The following is an 18,868-nucleotide window of genomic DNA, read 5'->3' on the forward strand; positions in this document are numbered from 1 at the left end:
TAACAAGTATGTGCGCTGGTTACACTGCTGCGCTTAAAATTTCTTTTTTGGTTTGCTACAATGCCTTTTCTGAAACGTTGTCTCCTTCTGCTGGAACACTGACTTCTTTCATTTAATGCCTGCAGACTATAAAAGAGAACCCAACCCAAAAAGTTTGGTTGATTAGTCTGTGGCATTCTGTTAAACTGTTGCTTATGGCGGTCTCTGTGAGCTTCTCAGCGACATTCAGCCAGCCAGGTATCCTGCCTGCAGTAGATGGAATGTGGCAATGGAACGCTGGCTGCGCGTGTCATAATAGGCTCTGAGCCTTTATATACCTGTGCACAGCAGCAGCCACCTTCAGTCTGCTGCTGGACAGCCAGCAGCAGCAGCAGCAGCAGGAGAGGTATGTAATCAGGAGCCCTCCTGCTAAGGGTAGACAGCTGCTCGTTCCACCCCACCCCCCGCCTTAATTGGTTCTCCTCCCTTCCAACGGTGTTGAGGCGGGTGGGAACAGCAGGGGGTGAAGGTGCTGTGTTTAAAGAGGTGGAGTTATGCAGATCTAAAACGCGTGGATTGCAGCAGCAGCAAGCCGAAAAGTGCAGGCATGTAAGGGATCTAGAGGTTGACAACATGTCTTCTTAACGGGAGTCCAGGAGCTCATCTCCACAAATGGACTTTTTAGGATCCTTGGGTGGCTCCGTAGTTTGAAACCAATTCTGGTTATCGCTTCTCGGCCTTTTGGCTAAGATCAAGTGTAGTATCTGTTCTTATCAGTTTAATATCTGATACGTCCCCTATCTGGGGACCATATATTAAATGGATTTTTAGAACAGGGAGATGGAAAAAGAGCTTGCTCTGTCCACTCCACGCATTGACCTGGTATTGCAGTATCTCCAGGACCGGTGCACCCCTTCTTTAATGCAGTTTCTAAAATCAGAAAGAATTGAATTCAATGTTTTTTGTTCATTTTGCTTGTTTGTCGGATTTTGGGATGGACTCTTTGGCTCTGCTTTTCTTCTCCTCATTGGATTTTTCATGTTCAAAGTTGCAGAAGCCAGATTACAAGCTCATTTTGGTTCAACTTCAGCAACTGTGCATTGCATTGCCATGTAATGTGATGCAATGCTATCTTTCTAGCTCTCCCTTTCTACTTCCTTTTGGATAAACAGACATATTAGGCAAGCATTTTGGAGCTTTCACCTAAATAACTACAGGTGGTGAGATAAGCTGCACAATATAATTGACCTTTCAGTATATTGTTGCACACACACCATCTATTTAGCAAATGCCCTTGTTATCAACAGCAGCCTTTTAAACTCACCCGAGCTAACAGGTATGTGCGCTGGTTACACTGCTGCGCTTAAAATTTCTTTTTTGGTTTGCTACAATGCCTTTTCTGAAACGTTGTCTCCTTCTGCTGGAACACTGACTTCTTTCATTTAATGCCTGCAGACTATAAAAGAGAACCCAACCCAAAAAGTTTGGTTGATTAGTCTGTGGCATTCTGTTAAACTGTTGCTTATGGCGGTCTCTGTGAGCTTCTCAGCGACATTCAGCCAGCCAGGTATCCTGCCTGCAGTAGATGGAATGTGGCAATGGAACGCTGGCTGCGCGTGTCATAATAGGCTCTGAGCCTTTATATACCTGTGCACAGCAGCAGCCACCTTCAGTCTGCTGCTGGACAGCCAGCAGCAGCAGCAGCAGCAGGAGAGGTATGTAATCAGGAGCCCTCCTGCTAAGGGTAGACAGCTGCTCGTTCCACCCCACCCCCCGCCTTAATTGGTTCTCCTCCCTTCCAACGGTGTTGAGGCGGGTGGGAACAGCAGGGGGTGAAGGTGCTGTGTTTAAAGAGGTGGAGTTATGCAGATCTAAAACGCGTGGATTGCAGCAGCAGCAAGCCGAAAAGTGCAGGCATGTAAGGGATCTAGAGGTTGACAACATGTCTTCTTAACGGGAGTCCAGGAGCTCATCTCCACAAATGGACTTTTTAGGATCCTTGGGTGGCTCCGTAGTTTGAAACCAATTCTGGTTATCGCTTCTCGGCCTTTTGGCTAAGATCAAGTGTAGTATCTGTTCTTATCAGTTTAATATCTGATACGTCCCCTATCTGGGGACCATATATTAAATGGATTTTTAGAACAGGGAGATGGAAAAAGAGCTTGCTCTGTCCACTCCACGCATTGACCTGGTATTGCAGTATCTCCAGGACCGGTGCACCCCTTCTTTAATGCAGTTTCTAAAATCAGAAAGAATTGAATTCAATGTTTTTTGTTCATTTTGCTTGTTTGTCGGATTTTGGGATGGACTCTTTGGCTCTGCTTTTCTTCTCCTCATTGGATTTTTCATGTTCAAAGTTGCAGAAGCCAGATTACAAGCTCATTTTGGTTCAACTTCAGCAACTGTGCATTGCATTGCCATGTAATGTGATGCAATGCTATCTTTCTAGCTCTCCCTTTCTACTTCCTTTTGGATAAACAGACATATTAGGCAAGCATTTTGGAGCTTTCACCTAAATAACTACAGGTGGTGAGATAAGCTGCACAATATAATTGACCTTTCAGTATATTGTTGCACACACACCATCTATTTAGCAAATGCCCTTGTTATCAACAGCAGCCTTTTAAACTCACCCGAGCTAACAGGTATGTGCGCTGGTTACACTGCTGCGCTTAAAATTTCTTTTTTGGTTTGCTACAATGCCTTTTCTGAAACGTTGTCTCCTTCTGCTGGAACACTGACTTCTTTCATTTAATGCCTGCAGACTATAAAAGAGAACCCAACCCAAAAAGTTTGGTTGATTAGTCTGTGGCATTCTGTTAAACTGTTGCTTATGGCGGTCTCTGTGAGCTTCTCAGCGACATTCAGCCAGCCAGGTATCCTGCCTGCAGTAGATGGAATGTGGCAATGGAACGCTGGCTGCGCGTGTCATAATAGGCTCTGAGCCTTTATATACCTGTGCACAGCAGCAGCCACCTTCAGTCTGCTGCTGGACAGCCAGCAGCAGCAGCAGCAGCAGGAGAGGTATGTAATCAGGAGCCCTCCTGCTAAGGGTAGACAGCTGCTCGTTCCACCCCACCCCCCGCCTTAATTGGTTCTCCTCCCTTCCAACGGTGTTGAGGCGGGTGGGAACAGCAGGGGGTGAAGGTGCTGTGTTTAAAGAGGTGGAGTTATGCAGATCTAAAACGCGTGGATTGCAGCAGCAGCAAGCCGAAAAGTGCAGGCATGTAAGGGATCTAGAGGTTGACAACATGTCTTCTTAACGGGAGTCCAGGAGCTCATCTCCACAAATGGACTTTTTAGGATCCTTGGGTGGCTCCGTAGTTTGAAACCAATTCTGGTTATCGCTTCTCGGCCTTTTGGCTAAGATCAAGTGTAGTATCTGTTCTTATCAGTTTAATATCTGATACGTCCCCTATCTGGGGACCATATATTAAATGGATTTTTAGAACAGGGAGATGGAAAAAGAGCTTGCTCTGTCCACTCCACGCATTGACCTGGTATTGCAGTATCTCCAGGACCGGTGCACCCCTTCTTTAATGCAGTTTCTAAAATCAGAAAGAATTGAATTCAATGTTTTTTGTTCATTTTGCTTGTTTGTCGGATTTTGGGATGGACTCTTTGGCTCTGCTTTTCTTCTCCTCATTGGATTTTTCATGTTCAAAGTTGCAGAAGCCAGATTACAAGCTCATTTTGGTTCAACTTCAGCAACTGTGCATTGCATTGCCATGTAATGTGATGCAATGCTATCTTTCTAGCTCTCCCTTTCTACTTCCTTTTGGATAAACAGACATATTAGGCAAGCATTTTGGAGCTTTCACCTAAATAACTACAGGTGGTGAGATAAGCTGCACAATATAATTGACCTTTCAGTATATTGTTGCACACACACCATCTATTTAGCAAATGCCCTTGTTATCAACAGCAGCCTTTTAAACTCACCCGAGCTAACAGGTATGTGCGCTGGTTACACTGCTGCGCTTAAAATTTCTTTTTTGGTTTGCTACAATGCCTTTTCTGAAACGTTGTCTCCTTCTGCTGGAACACTGACTTCTTTCATTTAATGCCTGCAGACTATAAAAGAGAACCCAACCCAAAAAGTTTGGTTGATTAGTCTGTGGCATTCTGTTAAACTGTTGCTTATGGCGGTCTCTGTGAGCTTCTCAGCGACATTCAGCCAGCCAGGTATCCTGCCTGCAGTAGATGGAATGTGGCAATGGAACGCTGGCTGCGCGTGTCATAATAGGCTCTGAGCCTTTATATACCTGTGCACAGCAGCAGCCACCTTCAGTCTGCTGCTGGACAGCCAGCAGCAGCAGCAGCAGCAGGAGAGGTATGTAATCAGGAGCCCTCCTGCTAAGGGTAGACAGCTGCTCGTTCCACCCCACCCCCCGCCTTAATTGGTTCTCCTCCCTTCCAACGGTGTTGAGGCGGGTGGGAACAGCAGGGGGTGAAGGTGCTGTGTTTAAAGAGGTGGAGTTATGCAGATCTAAAACGCGTGGATTGCAGCAGCAGCAAGCCGAAAAGTGCAGGCATGTAAGGGATCTAGAGGTTGACAACATGTCTTCTTAACGGGAGTCCAGGAGCTCATCTCCACAAATGGACTTTTTAGGATCCTTGGGTGGCTCCGTAGTTTGAAACCAATTCTGGTTATCGCTTCTCGGCCTTTTGGCTAAGATCAAGTGTAGTATCTGTTCTTATCAGTTTAATATCTGATACGTCCCCTATCTGGGGACCATATATTAAATGGATTTTTAGAACAGGGAGATGGAAAAAGAGCTTGCTCTGTCCACTCCACGCATTGACCTGGTATTGCAGTATCTCCAGGACCGGTGCACCCCTTCTTTAATGCAGTTTCTAAAATCAGAAAGAATTGAATTCAATGTTTTTTGTTCATTTTGCTTGTTTGTCGGATTTTGGGATGGACTCTTTGGCTCTGCTTTTCTTCTCCTCATTGGATTTTTCATGTTCAAAGTTGCAGAAGCCAGATTACAAGCTCATTTTGGTTCAACTTCAGCAACTGTGCATTGCATTGCCATGTAATGTGATGCAATGCTATCTTTCTAGCTCTCCCTTTCTACTTCCTTTTGGATAAACAGACATATTAGGCAAGCATTTTGGAGCTTTCACCTAAATAACTACAGGTGGTGAGATAAGCTGCACAATATAATTGACCTTTCAGTATATTGTTGCACACACACCATCTATTTAGCAAATGCCCTTGTTATCAACAGCAGCCTTTTAAACTCACCCGAGCTAACAGGTATGTGCGCTGGTTACACTGCTGCGCTTAAAATTTCTTTTTTGGTTTGCTACAATGCCTTTTCTGAAACGTTGTCTCCTTCTGCTGGAACACTGACTTCTTTCATTTAATGCCTGCAGACTATAAAAGAGAACCCAACCCAAAAAGTTTGGTTGATTAGTCTGTGGCATTCTGTTAAACTGTTGCTTATGGCGGTCTCTGTGAGCTTCTCAGCGACATTCAGCCAGCCAGGTATCCTGCCTGCAGTAGATGGAATGTGGCAATGGAACGCTGGCTGCGCGTGTCATAATAGGCTCTGAGCCTTTATATACCTGTGCACAGCAGCAGCCACCTTCAGTCTGCTGCTGGACAGCCAGCAGCAGCAGCAGCAGCAGGAGAGGTATGTAATCAGGAGCCCTCCTGCTAAGGGTAGACAGCTGCTCGTTCCACCCCACCCCCCGCCTTAATTGGTTCTCCTCCCTTCCAACGGTGTTGAGGCGGGTGGGAACAGCAGGGGGTGAAGGTGCTGTGTTTAAAGAGGTGGAGTTATGCAGATCTAAAACGCGTGGATTGCAGCAGCAGCAAGCCGAAAAGTGCAGGCATGTAAGGGATCTAGAGGTTGACAACATGTCTTCTTAACGGGAGTCCAGGAGCTCATCTCCACAAATGGACTTTTTAGGATCCTTGGGTGGCTCCGTAGTTTGAAACCAATTCTGGTTATCGCTTCTCGGCCTTTTGGCTAAGATCAAGTGTAGTATCTGTTCTTATCAGTTTAATATCTGATACGTCCCCTATCTGGGGACCATATATTAAATGGATTTTTAGAACAGGGAGATGGAAAAAGAGCTTGCTCTGTCCACTCCACGCATTGACCTGGTATTGCAGTATCTCCAGGACCGGTGCACCCCTTCTTTAATGCAGTTTCTAAAATCAGAAAGAATTGAATTCAATGTTTTTTGTTCATTTTGCTTGTTTGTCGGATTTTGGGATGGACTCTTTGGCTCTGCTTTTCTTCTCCTCATTGGATTTTTCATGTTCAAAGTTGCAGAAGCCAGATTACAAGCTCATTTTGGTTCAACTTCAGCAACTGTGCATTGCATTGCCATGTAATGTGATGCAATGCTATCTTTCTAGCTCTCCCTTTCTACTTCCTTTTGGATAAACAGACATATTAGGCAAGCATTTTGGAGCTTTCACCTAAATAACTACAGGTGGTGAGATAAGCTGCACAATATAATTGACCTTTCAGTATATTGTTGCACACACACCATCTATTTAGCAAATGCCCTTGTTATCAACAGCAGCCTTTTAAACTCACCCGAGCTAACAGGTATGTGCGCTGGTTACACTGCTGCGCTTAAAATTTCTTTTTTGGTTTGCTACAATGCCTTTTCTGAAACGTTGTCTCCTTCTGCTGGAACACTGACTTCTTTCATTTAATGCCTGCAGACTATAAAAGAGAACCCAACCCAAAAAGTTTGGTTGATTAGTCTGTGGCATTCTGTTAAACTGTTGCTTATGGCGGTCTCTGTGAGCTTCTCAGCGACATTCAGCCAGCCAGGTATCCTGCCTGCAGTAGATGGAATGTGGCAATGGAACGCTGGCTGCGCGTGTCATAATAGGCTCTGAGCCTTTATATACCTGTGCACAGCAGCAGCCACCTTCAGTCTGCTGCTGGACAGCCAGCAGCAGCAGCAGCAGCAGGAGAGGTATGTAATCAGGAGCCCTCCTGCTAAGGGTAGACAGCTGCTCGTTCCACCCCACCCCCCGCCTTAATTGGTTCTCCTCCCTTCCAACGGTGTTGAGGCGGGTGGGAACAGCAGGGGGTGAAGGTGCTGTGTTTAAAGAGGTGGAGTTATGCAGATCTAAAACGCGTGGATTGCAGCAGCAGCAAGCCGAAAAGTGCAGGCATGTAAGGGATCTAGAGGTTGACAACATGTCTTCTTAACGGGAGTCCAGGAGCTCATCTCCACAAATGGACTTTTTAGGATCCTTGGGTGGCTCCGTAGTTTGAAACCAATTCTGGTTATCGCTTCTCGGCCTTTTGGCTAAGATCAAGTGTAGTATCTGTTCTTATCAGTTTAATATCTGATACGTCCCCTATCTGGGGACCATATATTAAATGGATTTTTAGAACAGGGAGATGGAAAAAGAGCTTGCTCTGTCCACTCCACGCATTGACCTGGTATTGCAGTATCTCCAGGACCGGTGCACCCCTTCTTTAATGCAGTTTCTAAAATCAGAAAGAATTGAATTCAATGTTTTTTGTTCATTTTGCTTGTTTGTCGGATTTTGGGATGGACTCTTTGGCTCTGCTTTTCTTCTCCTCATTGGATTTTTCATGTTCAAAGTTGCAGAAGCCAGATTACAAGCTCATTTTGGTTCAACTTCAGCAACTGTGCATTGCATTGCCATGTAATGTGATGCAATGCTATCTTTCTAGCTCTCCCTTTCTACTTCCTTTTGGATAAACAGACATATTAGGCAAGCATTTTGGAGCTTTCACCTAAATAACTACAGGTGGTGAGATAAGCTGCACAATATAATTGACCTTTCAGTATATTGTTGCACACACACCATCTATTTAGCAAATGCCCTTGTTATCAACAGCAGCCTTTTAAACTCACCCGAGCTAACAGGTATGTGCGCTGGTTACACTGCTGCGCTTAAAATTTCTTTTTTGGTTTGCTACAATGCCTTTTCTGAAACGTTGTCTCCTTCTGCTGGAACACTGACTTCTTTCATTTAATGCCTGCAGACTATAAAAGAGAACCCAACCCAAAAAGTTTGGTTGATTAGTCTGTGGCATTCTGTTAAACTGTTGCTTATGGCGGTCTCTGTGAGCTTCTCAGCGACATTCAGCCAGCCAGGTATCCTGCCTGCAGTAGATGGAATGTGGCAATGGAACGCTGGCTGCGCGTGTCATAATAGGCTCTGAGCCTTTATATACCTGTGCACAGCAGCAGCCACCTTCAGTCTGCTGCTGGACAGCCAGCAGCAGCAGCAGCAGCAGGAGAGGTATGTAATCAGGAGCCCTCCTGCTAAGGGTAGACAGCTGCTCGTTCCACCCCACCCCCCGCCTTAATTGGTTCTCCTCCCTTCCAACGGTGTTGAGGCGGGTGGGAACAGCAGGGGGTGAAGGTGCTGTGTTTAAAGAGGTGGAGTTATGCAGATCTAAAACGCGTGGATTGCAGCAGCAGCAAGCCGAAAAGTGCAGGCATGTAAGGGATCTAGAGGTTGACAACATGTCTTCTTAACGGGAGTCCAGGAGCTCATCTCCACAAATGGACTTTTTAGGATCCTTGGGTGGCTCCGTAGTTTGAAACCAATTCTGGTTATCGCTTCTCGGCCTTTTGGCTAAGATCAAGTGTAGTATCTGTTCTTATCAGTTTAATATCTGATACGTCCCCTATCTGGGGACCATATATTAAATGGATTTTTAGAACAGGGAGATGGAAAAAGAGCTTGCTCTGTCCACTCCACGCATTGACCTGGTATTGCAGTATCTCCAGGACCGGTGCACCCCTTCTTTAATGCAGTTTCTAAAATCAGAAAGAATTGAATTCAATGTTTTTTGTTCATTTTGCTTGTTTGTCGGATTTTGGGATGGACTCTTTGGCTCTGCTTTTCTTCTCCTCATTGGATTTTTCATGTTCAAAGTTGCAGAAGCCAGATTACAAGCTCATTTTGGTTCAACTTCAGCAACTGTGCATTGCATTGCCATGTAATGTGATGCAATGCTATCTTTCTAGCTCTCCCTTTCTACTTCCTTTTGGATAAACAGACATATTAGGCAAGCATTTTGGAGCTTTCACCTAAATAACTACAGGTGGTGAGATAAGCTGCACAATATAATTGACCTTTCAGTATATTGTTGCACACACACCATCTATTTAGCAAATGCCCTTGTTATCAACAGCAGCCTTTTAAACTCACCCGAGCTAACAGGTATGTGCGCTGGTTACACTGCTGCGCTTAAAATTTCTTTTTTGGTTTGCTACAATGCCTTTTCTGAAACGTTGTCTCCTTCTGCTGGAACACTGACTTCTTTCATTTAATGCCTGCAGACTATAAAAGAGAACCCAACCCAAAAAGTTTGGTTGATTAGTCTGTGGCATTCTGTTAAACTGTTGCTTATGGCGGTCTCTGTGAGCTTCTCAGCGACATTCAGCCAGCCAGGTATCCTGCCTGCAGTAGATGGAATGTGGCAATGGAACGCTGGCTGCGCGTGTCATAATAGGCTCTGAGCCTTTATATACCTGTGCACAGCAGCAGCCACCTTCAGTCTGCTGCTGGACAGCCAGCAGCAGCAGCAGCAGGAGAGGTATGTAATCAGGAGCCCTCCTGCTAAGGGTAGACAGCTGCTCGTTCCACCCCACCCCCCGCCTTAATTGGTTCTCCTCCCTTCCAACGGTGTTGAGGCGGGTGGGAACAGCAGGGGGTGAAGGTGCTGTGTTTAAAGAGGTGGAGTTATGCAGATCTAAAACGCGTGGATTGCAGCAGCAGCAAGCCGAAAAGTGCAGGCATGTAAGGGATCTAGAGGTTGACAACATGTCTTCTTAACGGGAGTCCAGGAGCTCATCTCCACAAATGGACTTTTTAGGATCCTTGGGTGGCTCCGTAGTTTGAAACCAATTCTGGTTATCGCTTCTCGGCCTTTTGGCTAAGATCAAGTGTAGTATCTGTTCTTATCAGTTTAATATCTGATACGTCCCCTATCTGGGGACCATATATTAAATGGATTTTTAGAACAGGGAGATGGAAAAAGAGCTTGCTCTGTCCACTCCACGCACTGACCTGGTATTGCAGTATCTCCAGGACCGGTGCACCCCTTCTTTAATGCAGTTTCTAAAATCAGAAAGAATTGAATTCAATGTTTTTTGTTCATTTTGCTTGTTTGTCGGATTTTGGGATGGACTCTTTGGCTCTGCTTTTCTTCTCCTCATTGGATTTTTCATGTTCAAAGTTGCAGAAGCCAGATTACAAGCTCATTTTGGTTCAACTTCAGCAACTGTGCATTGCATTGCCATGTAATGTGATGCAATGCTATCTTTCTAGCTCTCCCTTTCTACTTCCTTTTGGATAAACAGACATATTAGGCAAGCATTTTGGAGCTTTCACCTAAATAACTACAGGTGGTGAGATAAGCTGCACAATATAATTGACCTTTCAGTATATTGTTGCACACACACCATCTATTTAGCAAATGCCCTTGTTATCAACAGCAGCCTTTTAAACTCACCCGAGCTAACAGGTATGTGCGCTGGTTACACTGCTGCGCTTAAAATTTCTTTTTTGGTTTGCTACAATGCCTTTTCTGAAACGTTGTCTCCTTCTGCTGGAACACTGACTTCTTTCATTTAATGCCTGCAGACTATAAAAGAGAACCCAACCCAAAAAGTTTGGTTGATTAGTCTGTGGCATTCTGTTAAACTGTTGCTTATGGCGGTCTCTGTGAGCTTCTCAGCGACATTCAGCCAGCCAGGTATCCTGCCTGCAGTAGATGGAATGTGGCAATGGAACGCTGGCTGCGCGTGTCATAATAGGCTCTGAGCCTTTATATACCTGTGCACAGCAGCAGCCACCTTCAGTCTGCTGCTGGACAGCCAGCAGCAGCAGCAGCAGCAGGAGAGGTATGTAATCAGGAGCCCTCCTGCTAAGGGTAGACAGCTGCTCGTTCCACCCCACCCCCCGCCTTAATTGGTTCTCCTCCCTTCCAACGGTGTTGAGGCGGGTGGGAACAGCAGGGGGTGAAGGTGCTGTGTTTAAAGAGGTGGAGTTATGCAGATCTAAAACGCGTGGATTGCAGCAGCAGCAAGCCGAAAAGTGCAGGCATGTAAGGGATCTAGAGGTTGACAACATGTCTTCTTAACGGGAGTCCAGGAGCTCATCTCCACAAATGGACTTTTTAGGATCCTTGGGTGGCTCCGTAGTTTGAAACCAATTCTGGTTATCGCTTCTCGGCCTTTTGGCTAAGATCAAGTGTAGTATCTGTTCTTATCAGTTTAATATCTGATACGTCCCCTATCTGGGGACCATATATTAAATGGATTTTTAGAACAGGGAGATGGAAAAAGAGCTTGCTCTGTCCACTCCACGCATTGACCTGGTATTGCAGTATCTCCAGGACCGGTGCACCCCTTCTTTAATGCAGTTTCTAAAATCAGAAAGAATTGAATTCAATGTTTTTTGTTCATTTTGCTTGTTTGTCGGATTTTGGGATGGACTCTTTGGCTCTGCTTTTCTTCTCCTCATTGGATTTTTCATGTTCAAAGTTGCAGAAGCCAGATTACAAGCTCATTTTGGTTCAACTTCAGCAACTGTGCATTGCATTGCCATGTAATGTGATGCAATGCTATCTTTCTAGCTCTCCCTTTCTACTTCCTTTTGGATAAACAGACATATTAGGCAAGCATTTTGGAGCTTTCACCTAAATAACTACAGGTGGTGAGATAAGCTGCACAATATAATTGACCTTTCAGTATATTGTTGCACACACACCATCTATTTAGCAAATGCCCTTGTTATCAACAGCAGCCTTTTAAACTCACCCGAGCTAACAGGTATGTGCGCTGGTTACACTGCTGCGCTTAAAATTTCTTTTTTGGTTTGCTACAATGCCTTTTCTGAAACGTTGTCTCCTTCTGCTGGAACACTGACTTCTTTCATTTAATGCCTGCAGACTATAAAAGAGAACCCAACCCAAAAAGTTTGGTTGATTAGTCTGTGGCATTCTGTTAAACTGTTGCTTATGGCGGTCTCTGTGAGCTTCTCAGCGACATTCAGCCAGCCAGGTATCCTGCCTGCAGTAGATGGAATGTGGCAATGGAACGCTGGCTGCGCGTGTCATAATAGGCTCTGAGCCTTTATATACCTGTGCACAGCAGCAGCCACCTTCAGTCTGCTGCTGGACAGCCAGCAGCAGCAGCAGCAGCAGGAGAGGTATGTAATCAGGAGCCCTCCTGCTAAGGGTAGACAGCTGCTCGTTCCACCCCACCCCCCGCCTTAATTGGTTCTCCTCCCTTCCAACGGTGTTGAGGCGGGTGGGAACAGCAGGGGGTGAAGGTGCTGTGTTTAAAGAGGTGGAGTTATGCAGATCTAAAACGCGTGGATTGCAGCAGCAGCAAGCCGAAAAGTGCAGGCATGTAAGGGATCTAGAGGTTGACAACATGTCTTCTTAACGGGAGTCCAGGAGCTCATCTCCACAAATGGACTTTTTAGGATCCTTGGGTGGCTCCGTAGTTTGAAACCAATTCTGGTTATCGCTTCTCGGCCTTTTGGCTAAGATCAAGTGTAGTATCTGTTCTTATCAGTTTAATATCTGATACGTCCCCTATCTGGGGACCATATATTAAATGGATTTTTAGAACAGGGAGATGGAAAAAGAGCTTGCTCTGTCCACTCCACGCATTGACCTGGTATTGCAGTATCTCCAGGACCGGTGCACCCCTTCTTTAATGCAGTTTCTAAAATCAGAAAGAATTGAATTCAATGTTTTTTGTTCATTTTGCTTGTTTGTCGGATTTTGGGATGGACTCTTTGGCTCTGCTTTTCTTCTCCTCATTGGATTTTTCATGTTCAAAGTTGCAGAAGCCAGATTACAAGCTCATTTTGGTTCAACTTCAGCAACTGTGCATTGCATTGCCATGTAATGTGATGCAATGCTATCTTTCTAGCTCTCCCTTTCTACTTCCTTTTGGATAAACAGACATATTAGGCAAGCATTTTGGAGCTTTCACCTAAATAACTACAGGTGGTGAGATAAGCTGCACAATATAATTGACCTTTCAGTATATTGTTGCACACACACCATCTATTTAGCAAATGCCCTTGTTATCAACAGCAGCCTTTTAAACTCACCCGAGCTAACAGGTATGTGCGCTGGTTACACTGCTGCGCTTAAAATTTCTTTTTTGGTTTGCTACAATGCCTTTTCTGAAACGTTGTCTCCTTCTGCTGGAACACTGACTTCTTTCATTTAATGCCTGCAGACTATAAAAGAGAACCCAACCCAAAAAGTTTGGTTGATTAGTCTGTGGCATTCTGTTAAACTGTTGCTTATGGCGGTCTCTGTGAGCTTCTCAGCGACATTCAGCCAGCCAGGTATCCTGCCTGCAGTAGATGGAATGTGGCAATGGAACGCTGGCTGCGCGTGTCATAATAGGCTCTGAGCCTTTATATACCTGTGCACAGCAGCAGCCACCTTCAGTCTGCTGCTGGACAGCCAGCAGCAGCAGCAGCAGCAGGAGAGGTATGTAATCAGGAGCCCTCCTGCTAAGGGTAGACAGCTGCTCGTTCCACCCCACCCCCCGCCTTAATTGGTTCTCCTCCCTTCCAACGGTGTTGAGGCGGGTGGGAACAGCAGGGGGTGAAGGTGCTGTGTTTAAAGAGGTGGAGTTATGCAGATCTAAAACGCGTGGATTGCAGCAGCAGCAAGCCGAAAAGTGCAGGCATGTAAGGGATCTAGAGGTTGACAACATGTCTTCTTAACGGGAGTCCAGGAGCTCATCTCCACAAATGGACTTTTTAGGATCCTTGGGTGGCTCCGTAGTTTGAAACCAATTCTGGTTATCGCTTCTCGGCCTTTTGGCTAAGATCAAGTGTAGTATCTGTTCTTATCAGTTTAATATCTGATACGTCCCCTATCTGGGGACCATATATTAAATGGATTTTTAGAACAGGGAGATGGAAAAAGAGCTTGCTCTGTCCACTCCACGCATTGACCTGGTATTGCAGTATCTCCAGGACCGGTGCACCCCTTCTTTAATGCAGTTTCTAAAATCAGAAAGAATTGAATTCAATGTTTTTTGTTCATTTTGCTTGTTTGTCGGATTTTGGGATGGACTCTTTGGCTCTGCTTTTCTTCTCCTCATTGGATTTTTCATGTTCAAAGTTGCAGAAGCCAGATTACAAGCTCATTTTGGTTCAACTTCAGCAACTGTGCATTGCATTGCCATGTAATGTGATGCAATGCTATCTTTCTAGCTCTCCCTTTCTACTTCCTTTTGGATAAACAGACATATTAGGCAAGCATTTTGGAGCTTTCACCTAAATAACTACAGGTGGTGAGATAAGCTGCACAATATAATTGACCTTTCAGTATATTGTTGCACACACACCATCTATTTAGCAAATGCCCTTGTTATCAACAGCAGCCTTTTAAACTCACCCGAGCTAACAGGTATGTGCGCTGGTTACACTGCTGCGCTTAAAATTTCTTTTTTGGTTTGCTACAATGCCTTTTCTGAAACGTTGTCTCCTTCTGCTGGAACACTGACTTCTTTCATTTAATGCCTGCAGACTATAAAAGAGAACCCAACCCAAAAAGTTTGGTTGATTAGTCTGTGGCATTCTGTTAAACTGTTGCTTATGGCGGTCTCTGTGAGCTTCTCAGCGACATTCAGCCAGCCAGGTATCCTGCCTGCAGTAGATGGAATGTGGCAATGGAACGCTGGCTGCGCGTGTCATAATAGGCTCTGAGCCTTTATATACCTGTGCACAGCAGCAGCCACCTTCAGTCTGCTGCTGGACAGCCAGCAGCAGCAGCAGCAGCAGGAGAGGTATGTAATCAGGAGCCCTCCTGCTAAGGGTAGACAGCTGCTCGTTCCACCCCACCCCCCGCCTTAATTGGTTCTCCTCCCTTCCAACGGTGTTGAGGCGGGTGGGAACAGCAGGGGGTGAAGGTGCTGTGTTTAAAGAGGTGGAGTTATGCAGATCTAAAACGCGTGGATTGCAGCAGCAGCAAGCCGAAAAGTGCAGGCATGTAAGGGATCTAGAGGTTGACAACATGTCTTCTTAACGGGAGTCCAGGAGCTCATCTCCACAAATGGACTTTTTAGGATCCTTGGGTGGCTCCGTAGTTTGAAACCAATTCTGGTTATCGCTTCTCGGCCTTTTGGCTAAGATCAAGTGTAGTATCTGTTCTTATCAGTTTAATATCTGATACGTCCCCTATCTGGGGACCATATATTAAATGGATTTTTAGAACAGGGAGATGGAAAAAGAGCTTGCTCTGTCCACTCCACGCATTGACCTGGTATTGCAGTATCTCCAGGACCGGTGCACCCCTTCTTTAATGCAGTTTCTAAAATCAGAAAGAATTGAATTCAATGTTTTTTGTTCATTTTGCTTGTTTGTCGGATTTTGGGATGGACTCTTTGGCTCTGCTTTTCTTCTCCTCATTGGATTTTTCATGTTCAAAGTTGCAGAAGCCAGATTACAAGCTCATTTTGGTTCAACTTCAGCAACTGTGCATTGCATTGCCATGTAATGTGATGCAATGCTATCTTTCTAGCTCTCCCTTTCTACTTCCTTTTGGATAAACAGACATATTAGGCAAGCATTTTGGAGCTTTCACCTAAATAACTACAGGTGGTGAGATAAGCTGCACAATATAATTGACCTTTCAGTATATTGTTGCACACACACCATCTATTTAGCAAATGCCCTTGTTATCAACAGCAGCCTTTTAAACTCACCCGAGCTAACAGGTATGTGCGCTGGTTACACTGCTGCGCTTAAAATTTCTTTTTTGGTTTGCTACAATGCCTTTTCTGAAACGTTGTCTCCTTCTGCTGGAACACTGACTTCTTTCATTTAATGCCTGCAGACTATAAAAGAGAACCCAACCCAAAAAGTTTGGTTGATTAGTCTGTGGCATTCTGTTAAACTGTTGCTTATGGCGGTCTCTGTGAGCTTCTCAGCGACATTCAGCCAGCCAGGTATCCTGCCTGCAGTAGATGGAATGTGGCAATGGAACGCTGGCTGCGCGTGTCATAATAGGCTCTGAGCCTTTATATACCTGTGCACAGCAGCAGCCACCTTCAGTCTGCTGCTGGACAGCCAGCAGCAGCAGCAGCAGCAGGAGAGGTATGTAATCAGGAGCCCTCCTGCTAAGGGTAGACAGCTGCTCGTTCCACCCCACCCCCCGCCTTAATTGGTTCTCCTCCCTTCCAACGGTGTTGAGGCGGGTGGGAACAGCAGGGGGTGAAGGTGCTGTGTTTAAAGAGGTGGAGTTATGCAGATCTAAAACGCGTGGATTGCAGCAGCAGCAAGCCGAAAAGTGCAGGCATGTAAGGGATCTAGAGGTTGACAACATGTCTTCTTAACGGGAGTCCAGGAGCTCATCTCCACAAATGGACTTTTTAGGATCCTTGGGTGGCTCCGTAGTTTGAAACCAATTCTGGTTATCGCTTCTCGGCCTTTTGGCTAAGATCAAGTGTAGTATCTGTTCTTATCAGTTTAATATCTGATACGTCCCCTATCTGGGGACCATATATTAAATGGATTTTTAGAACAGGGAGATGGAAAAAGAGCTTGCTCTGTCCACTCCACGCATTGACCTGGTATTGCAGTATCTCCAGGACCGGTGCACCCCTTCTTTAATGCAGTTTCTAAAATCAGAAAGAATTGAATTCAATGTTTTTTGTTCATTTTGCTTGTTTGTCGGATTTTGGGATGGACTCTTTGGCTCTGCTTTTCTTCTCCTCATTGGATTTTTCATGTTCAAAGTTGCAGAAGCCAGATTACAAGCTCATTTTGGTTCAACTTCAGCAACTGTGCATTGCATTGCCATGTAATGTGATGCAATGCTATCTTTCTAGCTCTCCCTTTCTACTTCCTTTTGGATAAACAGACATATTAGGCAAGCATTTTGGAGCTTTCACCTAAATAACTACAGGTGGTGAGATAAGCTGCACAATATAATTGACCTTTCAGTATATTGTTGCACACACACCATCTATTTAGCAAATGCCCTTGTTATCAACAGCAGCCTTTTAAACTCACCCGAGCTAACAGGTATGTGCGCTGGTTACACTGCTGCGCTTAAAATTTCTTTTTTGGTTTGCTACAATGCCTTTTCTGAAACGTTGTCTCCTTCTGCTGGAACACTGACTTCTTTCATTTAATGCCTGCAGACTATAAAAGAGAACCCAACCCAAAAAGTTTGGTTGATTAGTCTGTGGCATTCTGTTAAACTGTTGCTTATGGCGGTCTCTGTGAGCTTCTCAGCGACATTCAGCCAGCCAGGTATCCTGCCTGCAGTAGATGGAATGTGGCAATGGAACGCTGGCTGCGCGTGTCATAATAGGCTCTGAGCCTTTATATACCTGTGCACAGCAGCAGCCACCTTCAGTCTGCTGCTGGACAGCCAGCAGCAGCAGCAGCAGCAGGAGAGGTATGTAATCAGGAGCCCTCCTGCTAAGGGTAGACAGCTGCTCGTTCCACCCCACCCCCCGCCTTAATTGGTTCTCCTCCCTTCCAACGGTGTTGAGGCGGGTGGGAACAGCAGGGGGTGAAGGTGCTGTGTTTAAAGAGGTGGAGTTATGCAGATCTAAAACGCGTGGATTGCAGCAGCAGCAAGCCGAAAAGTGCAGGCATGTAAGGGATCTAGAGGTTGACAACATGTCTTCTTAACGGGAGTCCAGGAGCTCATCTCCACAAATGGACTTTTTAGGATCCTTGGGTGGCTCCGTAGTTTGAAACCAATTCTGGTTATCGCTTCTCGGCCTTTTGGCTAAGATCAAGTGTAGTATCTGTTCTTATCAGTTTAATATCTGATACGTCCCCTATCTGGGGACCATATATTAAATGGATTTTTAGAACAGGGAGATGGAAAAAGAGCTTGCTCTGTCCACTCCACGCATTGACCTGGTATTGCAGTATCTCCAGGACCGGTGCACCCCTTCTTTAATGCAGTTTCTAAAATCAGAAAGAATTGAATTCAATGTTTTTTGTTCATTTTGCTTGTTTGTCGGATTTTGGGATGGACTCTTTGGCTCTGCTTTTCTTCTCCTCATTGGATTTTTCATGTTCAAAGTTGCAGAAGCCAGATTACAAGCTCATTTTGGTTCAACTTCAGCAACTGTGCATTGCATTGCCATGTAATGTGATGCAATGCTATCTTTCTAGCTCTCCCTTTCTACTTCCTTTTGGATAAACAGACATATTAGGCAAGCATTTTGGAGCTTTCACCTAAATAACTACAGGTGGTGAGATAAGCTGCACAATATAATTGACCTTTCAGTATATTGTTGCACACACACCATCTATTTAGCAAATGCCCTTGTTATCAACAGCAGCCTTTTAAACTCACCCGAGCTAACAGGTATGTGCGCTGGTTACACTGCTGCGCTTAAAATTTCTTTTTTGGTTTGCTACAATGCCTTTTCTGAAACGTTGTCTCCTTCTGCTGGAACACTGACTTCTTTCATTTAATGCCTGCAGACTATAAAAGAGAACCCAACCCAAAAAGTTTGGTTGATTAGTCTGTGGCATTCTGTTAAACTGTTGCTTATGGCGGTCTCTGTGAGCTTCTCAGCGACATTCAGCCAGCCAGGTATCCTGCCTGCAGTAGATGGAATGTGGCAATGGAACGCTGGCTGCGCGTGTCATAATAGGCTCTGAGCCTTTATATACCTGTGCACAGCAGCAGCCACCTTCAGTCTGCTGCTGGACAGCCAGCAGCAGCAGCAGCAGCAGGAGAGGTATGTAATCAGGAGCCCTCCTGCTAAGGGTAGACAGCTGCTCGTTCCACCCCACCCCCCGCCTTAATTGGTTCTCCTCCCTTCCAACGGTGTTGAGGCGGGTGGGAACAGCAGGGGGTGAAGGTGCTGTGTTTAAAGAGGTGGAGTTATGCAGATCTAA

General features: G+C 45.3%; 14 non-coding genes across 14 annotated transcripts; all 14 read left to right on the forward strand.

Annotated features, from left to right (window-relative positions):
* The first annotated feature begins 704 nt into the window (after positions 1–704).
* LOC141244665 (U2 spliceosomal RNA) lies at positions 705–895 on the forward strand. Its single transcript, XR_012308577.1, has one exon. It is a non-coding gene; the product is annotated as a U2 spliceosomal RNA (small nuclear RNA).
* A 1,118-nt stretch (positions 896–2,013) lies between these two features.
* Positions 2,014–2,204, forward strand: LOC141244667 (U2 spliceosomal RNA). Its single transcript, XR_012308579.1, has one exon. It is a non-coding gene; the product is annotated as a U2 spliceosomal RNA (small nuclear RNA).
* Positions 2,205–3,322: 1,118 nt separating this feature from the next.
* LOC141244668 (U2 spliceosomal RNA) lies at positions 3,323–3,513 on the forward strand. Its single transcript, XR_012308580.1, has one exon. It is a non-coding gene; the product is annotated as a U2 spliceosomal RNA (small nuclear RNA).
* A 1,118-nt stretch (positions 3,514–4,631) lies between these two features.
* LOC141244669 (U2 spliceosomal RNA) lies at positions 4,632–4,822 on the forward strand. The gene has a single exon (XR_012308581.1). It is a non-coding gene; the product is annotated as a U2 spliceosomal RNA (small nuclear RNA).
* A 1,118-nt stretch (positions 4,823–5,940) lies between these two features.
* Positions 5,941–6,131, forward strand: LOC141244670 (U2 spliceosomal RNA). The gene has a single exon (XR_012308582.1). It is a non-coding gene; the product is annotated as a U2 spliceosomal RNA (small nuclear RNA).
* Positions 6,132–7,249: 1,118 nt separating this feature from the next.
* On the forward strand, positions 7,250–7,440 carry LOC141244671 (U2 spliceosomal RNA). Its single transcript, XR_012308583.1, has one exon. It is a non-coding gene; the product is annotated as a U2 spliceosomal RNA (small nuclear RNA).
* Positions 7,441–8,558: 1,118 nt separating this feature from the next.
* On the forward strand, positions 8,559–8,749 carry LOC141244479 (U2 spliceosomal RNA). The gene has a single exon (XR_012308395.1). It is a non-coding gene; the product is annotated as a U2 spliceosomal RNA (small nuclear RNA).
* A 1,115-nt stretch (positions 8,750–9,864) lies between these two features.
* On the forward strand, positions 9,865–10,055 carry LOC141244632 (U2 spliceosomal RNA). Its single transcript, XR_012308545.1, has one exon. It is a non-coding gene; the product is annotated as a U2 spliceosomal RNA (small nuclear RNA).
* Positions 10,056–11,173: 1,118 nt separating this feature from the next.
* Positions 11,174–11,364, forward strand: LOC141244480 (U2 spliceosomal RNA). The gene has a single exon (XR_012308396.1). It is a non-coding gene; the product is annotated as a U2 spliceosomal RNA (small nuclear RNA).
* Positions 11,365–12,482: 1,118 nt separating this feature from the next.
* LOC141244481 (U2 spliceosomal RNA) lies at positions 12,483–12,673 on the forward strand. The gene has a single exon (XR_012308397.1). It is a non-coding gene; the product is annotated as a U2 spliceosomal RNA (small nuclear RNA).
* A 1,118-nt stretch (positions 12,674–13,791) lies between these two features.
* On the forward strand, positions 13,792–13,982 carry LOC141244482 (U2 spliceosomal RNA). The gene has a single exon (XR_012308398.1). It is a non-coding gene; the product is annotated as a U2 spliceosomal RNA (small nuclear RNA).
* Positions 13,983–15,100: 1,118 nt separating this feature from the next.
* On the forward strand, positions 15,101–15,291 carry LOC141244483 (U2 spliceosomal RNA). Its single transcript, XR_012308399.1, has one exon. It is a non-coding gene; the product is annotated as a U2 spliceosomal RNA (small nuclear RNA).
* A 1,118-nt stretch (positions 15,292–16,409) lies between these two features.
* Positions 16,410–16,600, forward strand: LOC141244485 (U2 spliceosomal RNA). Its single transcript, XR_012308401.1, has one exon. It is a non-coding gene; the product is annotated as a U2 spliceosomal RNA (small nuclear RNA).
* A 1,118-nt stretch (positions 16,601–17,718) lies between these two features.
* Positions 17,719–17,909, forward strand: LOC141244486 (U2 spliceosomal RNA). The gene has a single exon (XR_012308402.1). It is a non-coding gene; the product is annotated as a U2 spliceosomal RNA (small nuclear RNA).
* Positions 17,910–18,868: the final 959 nt, after the last annotated feature.

Source organism: Phyllobates terribilis, unplaced genomic scaffold (assembly GCF_046119375.1).
Source record: "Phyllobates terribilis strain yellow unplaced genomic scaffold, ASM4611937v1 Scaffold_1598__1_contigs__length_248474, whole genome shotgun sequence".
Taxonomy (NCBI): Eukaryota; Metazoa; Chordata; class Amphibia; order Anura; family Dendrobatidae; genus Phyllobates; species Phyllobates terribilis.